The following is a 16,147-nucleotide window of genomic DNA, read 5'->3' on the forward strand; positions in this document are numbered from 1 at the left end:
TGATGGCCAGGATGTACATGGAGATTTCCATCACTGCAGAGTAGGGATAATCCCATGATCACCCTGGTGTGTAGCATGATGGCCAGGATGCACATGGGGATTTCCAGCACTGCAGAGTAGGGATAATCCCATGATCACCTTGGTTTGTAGCATGATGGCCAGGATGTGCATGAAAATTTCCAGCACTGCAGAGTAGGGATAATCCCAGGTTCACCCTGGTGTTTAACATGATGGCTGGGATGTACACAATGATTTCCATCACTACAGAGTAGGGATAATCCCATGATCCCCCTGGTGTGTAGCATGATGGCTAGGATGTACACAAGGATTTCCATCACTACAGAGTAGGGATAATCCCATGATCAGCCTGGTGTGTAGCATGATGGCTAGGATGTACATGAAAATGTCCATCACTGCAGAGTAGGGATAATCCCATGATCACCTTGCTGTGTAGCATGATGGCCAGGATGTACACAGGATTTCCATCACTGCAGAGTAGGGATAATCCCATGAACACCCTGGTATGTAGCATGATGGCCAGGATGTACACAATGATTTCCAGCACTGCAGAGTAGGGATAATCCCATGATCACCCTGGTGTGTAGCATGATGGCAGGATGTACACAAGGATTTCCATCACTACAGAGTAGGGATAATCCCATGATCACCCTGGTTTGTAGCATGATAGCCAGGATGTACACAAGGATTTGCATCACTACAGAGTAGGGATAATCCCATGATCACTTTGGTGTGTAGCATGATGGCCATGATGTACATAAGAATTTCCAGCAGTGCAGAGTAGAGATAATCCTATGATCACCCTGGTGTGTAGCATGATGGCCAGGATGTACACAAGGCTTTGCAGCACTGCAGAGTAGGGATAATACCATGATCACCCTGGTGTGTAACATGATGGCCAGGATGTACACAAAGCGTTCCATCACTATAGAGTAGGGATAATCCCATGATCACCTTCATGGGTAGCATGATGGCCAGGATGTACATAGGGATTTCCAGCACTGCAGAGTAGGGATAATCCCACGATCACCCTGGTGTGTCGCATGATAGCCAGGATGTACATGAGAATTTCCATCACTGCAGAGTAGGGATAATCCCATGATCACCCTGGTGTGTAGTATGATGGCCGGGATGTACACAAGGATTTAGATCACTGCAGAGTAGGGATAATCCCATGATCACCCTGGTATGTAGCATGATGGCAGGGATGTACATGGGGATTTCCATCACTACAGAGTAGGTATAATCCCATGATCACCCTGGTGTGTAGCATGATGGCCAGGATGTACATGGAGATTTCCATCACTGCAGAGTAGGGATAATCCCATGATCACCCTGGTGTGTAGCATGATGACCAGGATGCACATGGGGATTTCTAGCACTGAAGAGTAGGGATAATCCCATGATCACCCTGGTGTGTAGCATGATGGCCAGGATGCCCATGGGGATTTCCAGCACTGCAGAGTAGGGATAATCCCAGGTTCACCCTGGTGTTTAACATGATGGCCAGGATGTACACAATGATTTCCATCACTACAGATTATGGATAATCCCATGATCACCCTGGTGTGTAGCATGATGGCTAGGATGTACACAAGGATTTCCATCACTACAGAGTAGGGATAATCCCATGATCACCCTGGTGTGTAGCATGATGGCTAGGATGTACATGAAAATTTCCATCACTGCAGAGTAGGGATAATCCCATGATCACCCTGGTGTGTAGCATGATGGCCAGTATGTACTCAAGGATTTCCATCGCTACAGAGTAGGGATAATCCCATGATCACGCTGGTGTGTAGCATGATGGCCAGGATGTACACAAGGATTTCCATCACTACAGAGTAGGGATAATCCCATGATCACCCTGGTGTGTAGCATGATGGCCAGGATGTACACAAGGATTTGCATCACTACAGAGTAGGGATAATCCCATGATCACTTTGGTGTGTAGCATGATGGCCAGGATGTACATGAGAATTTCCAGCAGTGCAGAGTAGGGATAATCCCATGATCACCCTGGTGTGTAGCATGATGGCCAGGATGTACACAAGGATTTCCATCGCTACAGAGTTGGGATAATCCAATGATCATGCTGGTGTGTAGCATAATGACCAGGATGTACATGGGGATTTCCAACACTGCAGAGTAGGGATAATCTCATGATCACCCTGGTGTGTAGCATGATGGCCAGGATGTACACAAGGATTTCCAGCACCACAGAGTAGGGATAATCCCATGATCACCCTGGTGTGTAGCATGATGGCCAGGATGTACACAAGGATTTCCATCACTACAGAGTAGGGATAATCCCATGATCACCCTGGTGTGTAGCATGATGGCCAGGATGTATGCAAGGATTTGCATCACTATAGAGTAGGGATAATCCCATGATCACTTTGGTGTGTAGCATGATGGCCAGGATGTACATGAGAATTTCCAGCAGTGCAGAGTAGGGATAATCCTATGATCACCCTGGTGTGTAGCATGATGGCAAGGATGCACACAAGGATTTCCATTACTACAAAGTTCAGGGAGTGTGGTTTTCTTCTTCAAAGAAGAAGTCTAAAGGAGAAGAATGATGTTCGGGATTCTTTCTTCTGGGGTTTCAGTTTTTTTTTTTTTGTGTGTTGGTACTTGGCATTTCGATTGCCAACATTCCGATAGAAAACCCTGCCATTTCTGCTACTTGTAATTTGTCCTTCACACACACACACACACACACACGCACACACACACACACACACACACCCACACACACACACACACACACACACACACACACACACACACACACACACACACACACACACACGCACACACACACAGACATCTCAAAGGGGAATAAGTCATTAAATAAAGCAAAAAGATACTTTTCAACTGTATGCATTTCATTCCTTTAATGGTACTGCTTGAAACCTTATGGACGTGTGGAGGGAAAACTGTGCATGTCATAATTTAAGATTGCAGCAATTAATGCCATTAATGCTCTATGTGTCATCAGCTTCAGCTGGCCATTACCTATAACTTAAAAGTAGACAAAAGGGAAATAATCTAATGTGCAGTACCTTAGCAGACAGCTTAGTTCAAACCGAGGAAACATTGTGAAATATAAAAAGCAGTATTATATGTTTTCATTCAATTGCAAGGTATAAACTCATGTTAAATACTGAATTAACACTTTTTAGTAATTGTACCACTTCAGGCCACTCAGTACAAGCATATTTAGGTACACCACCTTGCAGAATGTATTGGGAAAAACAATTAAAATGTGATTCTTCATTATATGATGCCTTTTGACATCACTGAGCAGGAGTTAGTGAGCAGTCCGGCATGACTTTTACAAACAATAATATGAAATGAGAAAGAATGGCTGATGAACAGTGACAGTAGGCCATGCACCACACATAACCCACAGATATCCCCTCATGCATCTATTATACTCAATGTGCTTTTTACAAGAAACGCAACACCAACCTGAATGTCATGGTCCATAGTTCTGGACTAGATGGTGCTTCTTTACCTGTGCAGCCATATGCCATGCATGAGCCTGTCACTTGTGATCCTTTACTCTTGCTGGCATCACGTCATCATTTGTTATATTAGGACTGTAACTTTGAACTGTGGTGACAGCACAGGTCACTTCACCACCAGACGAGTGCATGATCATGTTGTGCTGAATGCGGCATGGGTGACAGCACGGGTCAGTTCACCACCAGAACAGTGCAGGATCATGTTGTGCTGAATGTGGCATGGGTGACAGCATGGGTCACTTCACCACCAGACCAGTGCAGGATCATGTTGTGCTGAATGCGGCATGAGTGACAGCATGGGTCACTTCACCACCAGACCAGTGCAGGTTCATGTTGTGCTGAATGCAACATGGGTGACAGCACAGGTCACTTCACCACCAGACCAGTGCAGGATCATGTTGTGCTGAATGCGGCATGGGTGACAGCACAGGTCACTTCACCACCAGACCAGTGCAGGATCATGTTGTGCTGAATGCGGCTTGGGTGACAGCATGGGTCACTTCACCACCAGACCAGTGCAAGATCACATTGTGCTGAATGCAGCATGGGTGACAGCATGGGTCACTTCACCACCAGACCAGTGCATGATAATGTTATGCTGAATGCAGCATGCAGTATCTGGGTCATACTAAAGGGCACCCTCAGACTCATCCAAGCACCTAAAACTACTTTTCAAGAGGCCAAAGACCCTCTCAGTAACAATACAGGTCTGGGACAGCCCGGTGTTGTAGGTTTCCTCTGCAGCTTCACTTGGATTTCGCAGTGGTGTCATGAGCCATGGCTCCAGTGGATATCATCCAGCATTACCTGAAAGAAATAAAAAGAGAGAGAGTGAAAAGGAGTGAGTGGAGATAAAACAAAAGAAAAACTGGTTTAGTATCCAGTAATACATTTTGCCGTGAATATCTGCTTAAATAAAATTAAATAATGTTTACCACTTAATGACAAAATGACCACTGGGCATCCTGACATGCAGGAAGAGGTTGTAGATTCAGCTGGTGTGCCTGATGTGGGGATGATGTGCACTGCCAAGATGCTGGACAGAGACTTTGGTGATGTACCCTTATACATCACACACTACTCGTAGCTCTCCCTGTTGTGGTGCTGCTGTCCTCTGTGGACCAGATGGAGCCCTAATTGCAGCATGGGTGCAATCTATTGCATGAAGTACTTCAGGAAAATGTGTCAGCCCATAAAAGGCACATACCATCCTGGGTTGGTCCTGAGGCGATAGCAGGAAATGGCTGTACTGATGCACACATTAACCTAGGCACTGCCAAAGTAGCCTTGAGGCCGAAGCCTGACAGATACCCAGCATGTCCCCAGTCTGTCTGGAAGGTCCCCGTGGCAAGTATAGTGAGGGCTATACATACCTTTGTATCCATAGGGAGAGGAAAGTCAAGGATCCCCCCCCCCCACAGTGCCGCTGTCAGGGCCATACATACTCATTAAGATGCCAATAATATCCCTGTCCATGATGTACCTGTCAAGTATCTCCTGATTGTCAAAATTATTTGGAGTTATTGCTTGCCTATATCTTCACCTTCTTGACTGGTTAGTAGTTTTGTCTCAGCCAAGACAAGCATCTCACCCTAGGGAATAGCTAGGCTAGCAGCAACTGACAGCATCATCATGCATTGCAAAGTAGTTAGAACAGGCACAATTTCACATTATATAACAAATCTGCAGACAATGTGGAAAAGCACAAACCTTTGACTATGAATCACAAGAAAAAGGCCTCATTAGCATACACAGTTTTACATAATTCCTCATTTGCATATTGTTATAATCTTATTTGCTTATGCTTATTTGTGGCCATCATGTATTTGTGTAAATGGTCTTTATGAATCACATTTGCTGCTCTCATTCACGGACAGAGCAGATAACCTTTACAAATAAAGGGGAATATTCATAGCCATTATGCAAATATGTAAAGTGATGTTTTATGTATTTTATTATAATTGATTAACCACATACATCACATGATATGTAATCCTGGCAGTTTATTTACTTGTATAAAAGTTTCATAACTGTTTTATTAAATGTTTACTCTGAGGAAGTATTTTTTGTTTAATGATGAAAGTGTTGAAATTTACATTAATAAAATGCTAAGGCATTGATTCTGTTTCGAAGTTTGTCTACTGCCATTTATTTGGTATTTTTTATTTGACATAATTAATTAATAAGCACACAACTGCATTTTTATGTATTTCAGTTTCACATATCCAAATTATAACCCCATAATACTGCATGAAGAAATGTCTCCAAACTGATTTCAGTTTCAAGGAATATGTGCAGCTTTATAGTGAATTATTGGCATTGGTTCCATGTCTGAGAGAAGTGCCCTTTTTCCCTGAAAGGATGAGTTAAATGTCTAATGATAAATCAGCCCTAAACAGCTCAGAATGGAAGTCACCTTGAATTAAACAATGCCAAATTCAGTTAGGAATGACCTTTGGTTGAAACAGGAGTAATTAATTTAACGTTTGTCTCATACTTGCATTTGTGAAATAGACATCTTAATACTGTTGGTATAAAGTTGTGTCTTAGAGATAGCAGTATATCTTGCACTGAAAAGAGTGCATGGTTACTGTCTGACAGAGAAAAAGACAGACAGACACATGCAGAGAGAGAGAGAGAGAGAGAGAGAGAAAACCATGTGCTCTGTCTTGTATACTGATAGGAATACATAAGCACTAAATATATCTTTGTTATGTCAGTAGGTGAAGCTTGAAGTTCTATACGTTTGTCCTCTGCCTTCATGTAGTAGCTCTCCTGTTGGATTGTTATTTATAGTATACACATTGTGCCAATGAGGAAACTCACATTTGTATAAAAATAGGAATGATATAAAAGATTGAAGTTATACATTTCTTTTTATTTTTCTCCTTTTTTCTGTTAAAAGTGCCTGATAAAATTCTGACCTCACTTGAGGCTTTTCATTCCCCCTCACAGACGTGACAGATAATGACAATAAGGCCATCAATTAGGAAACCATCAATGTTTTTTTATGAAGCTGATCTAACCGAACCCATAAATAATTTTACATGTGAACTCAAAAGTGAAGGCTTGCTGCACTGTTTGTGAGATAAGGTGGCATAATGGTTAAGGTCTTTAACTCAAAGACACAAAGTTTAAGGTTTGAATCTCACCCTTGAGAGAAACTGGCTAAACTTAAAATGGTCCTCAGTGGCGGATAGCCTAGTACTTGCCTATGTACATATAAGTGCATGTTTCTTTGTACACAAAATGAGTTAACAGCTCACGAGCTACTTGGCAGATATAAACACACACCTGGGCATATGTTTCCCATGCTCTAACAAAGGTTTTCCATGAGGTATTAGAAATGCACTTGAGTATTTCCCTTCCCCCATGGTAGTCACATTGTCCTCAACTGCTCAGTCCCATGTTCCGCAGCTGACTTCCTCCATGCCCAAGTCAATAGATGATCCCAGATTATCTAGGCTGCAATAAGGGTTTATTTCCCTGGCATTGTGAAGCCAGCTGCAAACAAGATATCAAATGACAGACTTCACTGCCAATAATAAAGAATGAATGGGTTATCAATCAATTACCTGTCTGCATTAAAAATACTCAGGGGTTGTCTCTGTTATCACTTGTTTCTGTAATTATTACTTTTTATGCAAGTACCATCTAGGGAGTGCTAGTTTATTAGATGTTGTGCATAAATAGCACACCTTAAAATGGTTGCATTTGAGAGCTTTTGAATAATGATTTAAGGTGTTAATTTTTCTGTCCAGAAACAGTGAATTCTATAGTTAGGGGACATGGTTTGAGAATGGTCACGCCCCAAAGGATCTGTGCACTGGATGCATTCATTTGTGACATGCCAAAGGTTGTGAGGGTTTATTTTTATTAAGCTCATCTGCCTTAGAGAAGGACAGCTTTCCTGTTTTGAGAATTTGTGTATCAGAACTGCTAATACCTTTATTCAGAAGCCAGTCATTTCTGCTAACAGGCAAACACTGATGCTCATGTAAAGGAGGTAAAAACTGAAGTGCGCAGTTTGCTTTACTGAGTTAGGGCTGTACGTCTGCATGTTAATGAGGGACCTCATAATCATGTGGGGATCTAGTGTTGCCTTTTGCTTTACCTCTCTAAGAACTGGCATTACCTTGTACCATTTCCTCTAGATACTGTCCGACTGCTTGTGCCTCACATTTCAGGTGTTCAATGACATTTATGTGTGAATCAAATGACACCCCTGAGTACTTATAGGTTGATAGCATATGTTACCCAATATATGGTCCCTAGGGGACAAGAAGATGGTATGGATTTGTGCCTGTGCATTGAGTATCTTACAGATTGCCTCGAGTGTCCATAAAGGACATAGGCACTATTCCAGGTGCGAATTTGCAATTCTCCATCCATTGATCCAAACTGTGTTTGAAGAGGGCCAGGGAAGGACTTGACAAGAGGCATGGAAGGGTTTGAAGAGGGTGAGGGAAGGCCGTCTTCAATTCCTTCCCTGGCCCTCTTCAACTACTTAAGAAATGATACCATTTTTAGTTGCTTATCTTTAAGACAGCAAGCATGATACTTTGAGATTATTACTGCCAGCTTAGAGATAATCTTAAATGATACAGGATAATTTCCTTACAGCTCACCTTATGAGATATAAGAACCAGTCAAATACCTTACTGAGATTTGGTGTGTCTTTCATCTCAAGCTATATAGCAGATGAGCTGGAACACAGGATAGCTTGGTCATCAGTATGCAAAATGAGAGATAAGATAACAGTGTTAATAAATCAGCAGAAAAAATGTGCTGCTCTGCAGGACACCTATTAGTATGATGACTTTCACATGGACATTCATCAAAAGCTGACCTTTCCCCTTCTCTGATTGCCATGGTTGTAGAACCAGATTTGGGAGCCAGACCAAAGTTATGTAGCTTGCCAAGCAAGCTATACATAGTGATTCATAGTGCCTAAATCTCTTCTAAAATGGGTAAATAACAAGACAGTTTGGAGTTCCTCATCTGTTTGATGCATAATATATTCAGTAATATAATCTATCCAGGCATGAAACCACATCTCTGTCAAAGAAGAGCTTGTCCTTGATCTTGTACTGCCACCAGTTAAACCAGAAAAGCCAAATGTAAACCACGGAGGTTGAAGTCACTCCCACAAGGTGAAATTCAAAAATATATCCAAAATCAGCCACAAACCACCAATTAAAAGCCAGAACCTTTATTGTACAGTCCCCACAGGGACTGAAACCACAAGCAAAATAGAATAATCACAATTATCATGGGAACACTTAGTTGTATATCATCACATAAAAATGGTAATAAAATCAACCTAAAAAAAGAAAGAAAAAAATGACTTCTGCCATAAACAATAAATCAATACCTAACCCTATGTCAATTAAATGTACTGATGTTTAAAAATCAATATATATGTATATGGTACAATGTAAATCCTGAACAGACTATAATACATAACATTTCCTTTAAAAGGTTGGACTGTGTATTCTCATGGCCTAAAACAAAGATATAGGGCAAAGAGGAATCCAGAAATAGGATGAATGTGGTATTCCAAAAGGGTAAACCCCCAACTGCTGCACCTGAAATTATTAACAGCCTACCACTGTCAGTAAAAACATGGCTGCATCTGTTAATTCTGATGTTGGGGCATTGGATGTGCTCCCAAGTAAACTGATTACTTGTTAATTCTGATGTTGGGGGATTGGATGTGCTCCCAAGTAAACGGATTCCTTGTTAATTCTGATGTTGGGGCATTGGATGTGCTCCCAAGTAAACAGATTCCTTGTTAATCCTGATGTTGGGGGATTGGATGTGCTCCCAAGTAAACGGATTCCTTGTTAATTCTGATGCTGGGGGATTGGATGTGCTCCCAAGTAAACCGATTCCTTGTTAATTCTGATGTTGGGGGATTGGATGTGCTCCCAAGTAAACGGATCCCTTGTTAATTCTGATGTTGGGGGATTGGATGTGCTCCCAAGTAAATGGATTTCTTGTTAATTCTGATGTTGGGGGATTGGATGTGCTACCAAGTAAATGGATTCCTTGTTAATTCTGATGTTGGGGGATTGGATGTGCTCCCAAGTAAACAGATTCCTTGTTAATTCTGATGTTGGGGCATTGGATGTGCTCCCAAGTAAACGGATTCCTTGTTAATTCTGATGTTGGGGGATTGGATGTGCTCCCAAGTAAACAGAGTCCTTGTTAATTCTGATGTTGGGGCATTGGATGAGCTCCCAAGTAAGCGGATTCCTTGTTAATTATGATGTTGGGGCATTGGATGTGCTCCCAAGTAAATGGATTCCTTGTTAATTCTGATGTTGGGGGATTGGATGTGCTCCCAAGTAAATGGATTCCTTGTTAATTCTGATGTTGGGGGATTGGATGTGCTCCCAAGTAAATAGATTCCTTGTTAATTCTGATGTTGGGGGACTGGATGTGCTCCCAAGTAAATGGATTCCTTGTTAATTCTGATGTTGGGGGAATTGGATGTGCTCCCAAGTAAATGGATTCCTTGTTAATTCTGATGTTGGGGGATTGGATGTGCTCCCAAGTAAATGGATTCCTTGGTAATTCTGATGTTGGGGGATTGGATATGCTCCCAAGTAAATGGATTCCTTGTTAATTCTGATGTTGGGGCATTGGATGTGCTCCCAAGTAAACAGATTCCTTGTTAATTCTGATGTTGGGGCATTGGATGTGCTCCCAAGTAAACGGATTCCTTGTTAATTCTGATGTTGGGGGCATTGGATGTGCTCCCAAGTAAATGGATTCCTTGTTAATTCTGATGTTGGGGCCATTGGATGTGCTCCCAAGTAAACGGATTCTTTGTTAATTCTGATGTTGGGGCATTGGATGTGCTCCCAAGTAAACAAATTTCTTGTTAATTCTGATGTTGGTTGCTTGGATGTGCTCCCAAGTAAATGGATTCCTTGTTAATTCTGATGTTGGGGGATTGGATGTGCTCCCAAGTAAACGGATTCCTTGTTAATTCTGATGTTGGGGCATTGGATGTGCTCCCAAGTAAACGGATTCCTTGTTAATTCTGATGTTGGGGCATTGGATGTGCTCCCAAGTAAACGGATTCCTTGTTAATTCTGATGTTGGGGCATTGGATGTGCTCCCAAGTAAATGGATTCCTTGTTAATTCTGATGTTGGAGGATTGGATGTGCTCCCAAGTAAACGGATTCCTTGTTAATTCTGATGTTGGGGCATTGGATGTGCTCCCAAGTAAACGGATTCCTACTGTAGGTGATGATGGGCTCCAACGACTTCATCTAATATACAAATGGGTGCCTTCACAGACACAGGTACTGTTTCAAGCCCTTTTATACATCTCACTCTACTAGAGCTGGTAAGCGACAAGAAGAGAGCAAAAAGGGGCAGGTCAATGATCAGGAATCGACAATTGCAGAAGAAATTAGTTCAGCTGGAACAGCTAGATTTGGGACCATCCATGTGAAGCAAAATACACTGGACTTATTTATAAATATTTCAGCTCATGAACTAACCAGTGAACATTCTAGTGTTTTAAATAAAGGGCTTTCTTTTGTGCCGTCTACAAGTTTGAATATACCTGATATATTCATTCATTTAAAGTGTTTGATTAGAATAATTCACTTAGGCTACTTTATGGCAATAGCAGCACATAGTAAGGTATGGGTTTTAGGAAGCCCAGTCAATTCATACCAGTAAATCCATGATTGGTTGATGCCATCTATAAAATTTGTGTGCATGATATATATGATATATATGATATATATGATTACATATGATATATATGATATATATGATGACATATGACATATGATGACATATACGTATGATATATATGATATATGATGACATATGATATATATGATATAGATGATGACATATATGATATATATGATGAGATATGGTATATATGATGACATATGATATATATGATATATGATGACATATGATATATATGATATATATGATGACATGATATATATGACATATGATATATATGATATATATGATGACATGATATATATGACATATGATATATATGATATATATGATGACATATGATATATATGATATATATGACATGATATATATGATATAGATGATATATTTATTTATTTATTTATTCCAGTTTGGTGACCGGGGAAGTCCACTGGGCTCGAGAGCCCGTTTTCAGTGGAGGCCCGGGGAGAAAAGTTCCACATAACAAGTTACATAAAGTATATAATTTTCATTTTGGTTAAGCAGCGAAGTTCCGCATAACAATTTACATAACATATAGAAGTATCACATAGTAAGTTGCATAATCAAATTGAAATAGCAATAGGAAAAAATTCATATTAATTGCATTCAAATAAGAAGATATATTATAAGTGAGAGGTTTAGAAGGGAAGAAGGTTAGCCAGGAGAAAAGGAAGAGGGGAGGTTGGGAGGTGTGGGGAGAGGAGTGCAGTTACATTTTCTGTGAAGAAATAGGTAGGAGTGGAGTAGTCTTTTGAAGATGTTTAGGTTGTCACAGGCCCTCAAAGTGGAGGGCAGGGCGTTCCATTTTTTAGCTAGGGTGTAGGAGAGTTAAAGGTGACCAGCAGGGTGCTTAGATTTGTGGATAGTAATAAGGTTTTGATGAGTGGATCTAAGGGGTCTTGGGGGGCTATAAGGTAGGAGGATATTAGATAAAGAAGGGCAGCTGGTGGGTTGAAATATTAACTTGTGGGCTGAGACAATTTGGAGGAAGTCTAGTTGATTTGGGAGTTCAAGCCAGTTTAGAGTTACTAGGGAGGAGCAATGGTGAGAGGAGGCTTTTGCTTTTATGGCAAACCTGGAAATTTTGTTGTAGCATACTTCTAGTTTGGAGGTGAGAGTGGAAGATAGATTAGTAAGTAGTGGAGTGCCATATAATAGAGATGGGAGAAGATAGGTAGTGGCCAGGGTCAGTCTAGTGGAGGGAGAGGGGAAGTGATTATTCCTGTAGAGTAGGCCAAGTTTTATGTGGGTTTTCTTGATGTTAAGTTGGATATGGGTGTTGAAGTTTAGGTGTTCATCAATGGTGACCCCCAAGAGTTTAGCGGAGGGAACAATATCAATGACAGAGTTGTTGAGGCTGGTAATTTGAAATGAGTTTTTATCAATGGGAATGGCTTTGGAGGGAGTGAATAGGAGGATTTTAGTTTTGTTAACGTTGAGTGAGAGGTGGTTTTGGAGCATCCATTTTTCAGTGGTTGATGACATATGATATATATGATATATATGATGACATATGATATATATGATATATATGATGACATATGATATATATGATATATATGGTGACATATGATATATATATGATATATATGATGACATATGATATATATGATGACATATGATATATATGATATATATGATGGCATATGATATATATGATATATATTATGACATAGGATATATATTATGACATATGATATATATGATATATATGATAACATATGATATATATGATATATATGATGACATATGATATATATGCTATATATGATAACATATGATATATATGATGTGTTAATGAACTGAAGTACCAATAAATTCTACAATCTGACTAGTATTGAAAGGACTGCTTTGTATGAGTTGTATCTTTAGAACATGTTCAGCTACACAACACTGAAAAAGGGAGTGGGGTTGTCTTGATGGACACCACCAGGTACTTGGATGGTATGAACGTGATGTTGAGTGACTCATAAACCTATAAGAAGTGTGAGAAATGTGAGGTGTGTAGTCTGGTAAATAATGTGTATTCTGAAATACTTGAATTATTTATGGAAGGTGCTATAGATAAGAATTTCTGTGAATATTTTTTGGTGGAATTACAACTATTCCCCCTATATATGATCTGCCTAAAGTGCACAAATTTTTAACAGATCCACTTTGGTGACTTTAGATGTTACCTCATTATTTACAGTAATCCCTAGTGATATAGGTGTTGAGCACTGAACACTTGCACTTTGGTGACTTTAGATGTTACCTCATTATTTACAGTAATCCCTAGTGATATAGGTGTTGAGCACTGAACACGTGCACTTTGGTGACTTTAGATGTTATCCCATTATTTACAGTAATCCCTAGTGATATAGGTGTTGAGCACTGAACACTTGCACTTTGTTGAGTTTAGATGTTATCCCATTATTTACAGTAATCCCTAGTGATATAGGTGTTGAGCACTGAACACGTGCACTTTGGTGACTTTAGATGTTATCCCATTATTTACAGTAATCCCTAGTGATATAGGTGTTGAGCACTGAACACTTGCACTTTGGTGAGTTTAGATGTTATCCCATTATTTACTGTAATCCCTAGTGATATAGGTGTTGAGCACTGAACACGTGCACTTTGGTGACTTTAGATGTTATCCCATTATTTACAGTAATCCCTAGTGATATAGGTGTTGAGCACTGAACACGTGCACTTTGGTGACTTTAGATGTTATCCCATTATTTACAGTAATCCCTAGTGATATATGTGTTGAGCACTGAACACGTGCACTTTGGTGACTTTAGATGTTATCCCATTATTTACAGTAATCCCTAGTGATATAGGTGTTGAGCACTGAACACTTGCACTTTGGTGACTTTAGATGTTATCCCATTATTTACAGTAATCCCTAGTGATATAGGTGTTGAGCACTGAACACGTGCACTTTGGTGACTTTAGATGTTATCCCATTATTTACAGTAATCCCTAGTGATATAGGTGTTGAGCACTGAACACGTGCACTTTGGTGACTTTAGATGTTATCCCATTATTTACAGTAATCCCTAGTGATATAGGTGTTGAGCACTGAACACGTGCACTTTGGTGACTTTAGATGTTATCCCATTATTTACAGTAATCCCTAGTGATATAGGTGTTGAGCACTGAACACGTGCACTTTGGTGACTTTAGATGTTATCCCATTATTTACAGTAATCCCTAGTGATATAGGTGTTGAGCACTGAACACGTGCACTTTGGTGACTTTAGATGTTATCCCATTATTTACAGTAATCCCTAGTGATATAGGTGTTGAGCACTGAACACGTGCACTTTGGTGACTTTAGATGTTATCCCATTATTTACAGTAATCCCTAGTGATATAGGTGTTGAGCACTGAACACGTGCACTTTGGTGACTTTAGATGTTATCCCATTATTTACAGTAATCCCTAGTGATATAGGTGTTGAGCACTGAACACGTGCACTTTGGTGACTTTAGATGTTATCCCATTATTTACAGTAATCCCTAGTGATATAGGTGTTGAGCACTGAACACGTGCACTTTGGTGACTTTAGATGTTATCCCATTATTTACAGTAATCCCTAGTGATATAGGTGTTGAGCACTGAACACTTGCACTTTGGTGAGTTTAGATGTTATCCCATTATTTACTGTAATCCCTAGTGATATAGGTGTTGAGCACTGAACACGTGCACTTTGGTGACTTTAGATGTTACCCCATTATTTACAGTAATCCCTAGTGATATAGGTGTTGAGCACTGAACACGTGCACTTTGGTGACTTTAGATGTTACCCCATTATTTACAGTAATCCCTAGTGATATAGGTGTTGAGCACTGAACACGTGCACTTTGGTGACTTTAGATGTTACCTCGTTATTTACAGTAATCCCTAGTGATATAGGTGTTGAGTACTGAACACGTGCACTTTGGTGAGTTTAGATGTTATCCCATTATTTACAGTAATCCCTAGTGATATAGGTGTTGAGCACTGAACACTTGCACTTTGGTGAGTTTAGATGTTATCCCATTATTTACTGTAATCCCTAGTGATATAGGTGTTGAGCACTGAACACGTGCACTTTGGTGACTTTAGATGTTACCTCGTTATTTACAGTAATCCCTAGTGATATAGGTGTTGAGCACTGAACACGTGCACTTTGGTGACTTTAGATGTTACCTCGTTATTTACAGTATTCCCTAGTGATATAGGTGTTGAGTATGTGAGACTTTTTTTGTCTAAAAATTCAGCATATAACACAGACAGGATATATCTTTTATGTGCATTACTAAATATTGTACTGAAAAATAATGTTTTTATTTTTAATGACCAGTATTTCCTTCAAAAGGTTGGCTTAGCAATGAGCACCATGTCTCCGAACAGTTACGCCAACATGGTGCTTGTGTATTGGGAACATCTTCACATCTTTGACAGAAGTAATTTCTTTTTGAAGTATGTCTCTTTTTATACATGCTTTGTGGATAATATTTTTTGGTTTGGTCTGATTCAAATGAAATGTTACAAGAATTTATATTGTATCTGAACCATACAACAGATTTTTTGAAGTTTGTATCATCTATATCTGAAACAAGTGTTGAATTTTTAGAAGTAAGTGTATTTCTGAAAGATAATGGGCCGGATTCACGAAGGCTTACACGGAGTCTAAGAGTAGTGTAAGACTCCATGTAGCCTTCGCGATCCAGGAACAGCCCAAAGTCCGTGTAAGAGTTAGCACTGAACAAGTGCATTGCACTTTGGTGAGTTTAGATGTTATCCCATTATTTACTGTAATCCCTAGTGATATAGGTGTTGAGCACTGAACACGTGCACTTTGGTGACTTTAGATGTTACC

The sequence above is a fragment of the Protopterus annectens genome, chromosome 7.part0, assembly GCF_019279795.1.
Source record: "Protopterus annectens isolate FY-2018-M chromosome 7.part0, PAN1.0, whole genome shotgun sequence".
Classification (NCBI taxonomy): domain Eukaryota; kingdom Metazoa; phylum Chordata; order Ceratodontiformes; family Protopteridae; genus Protopterus; species Protopterus annectens.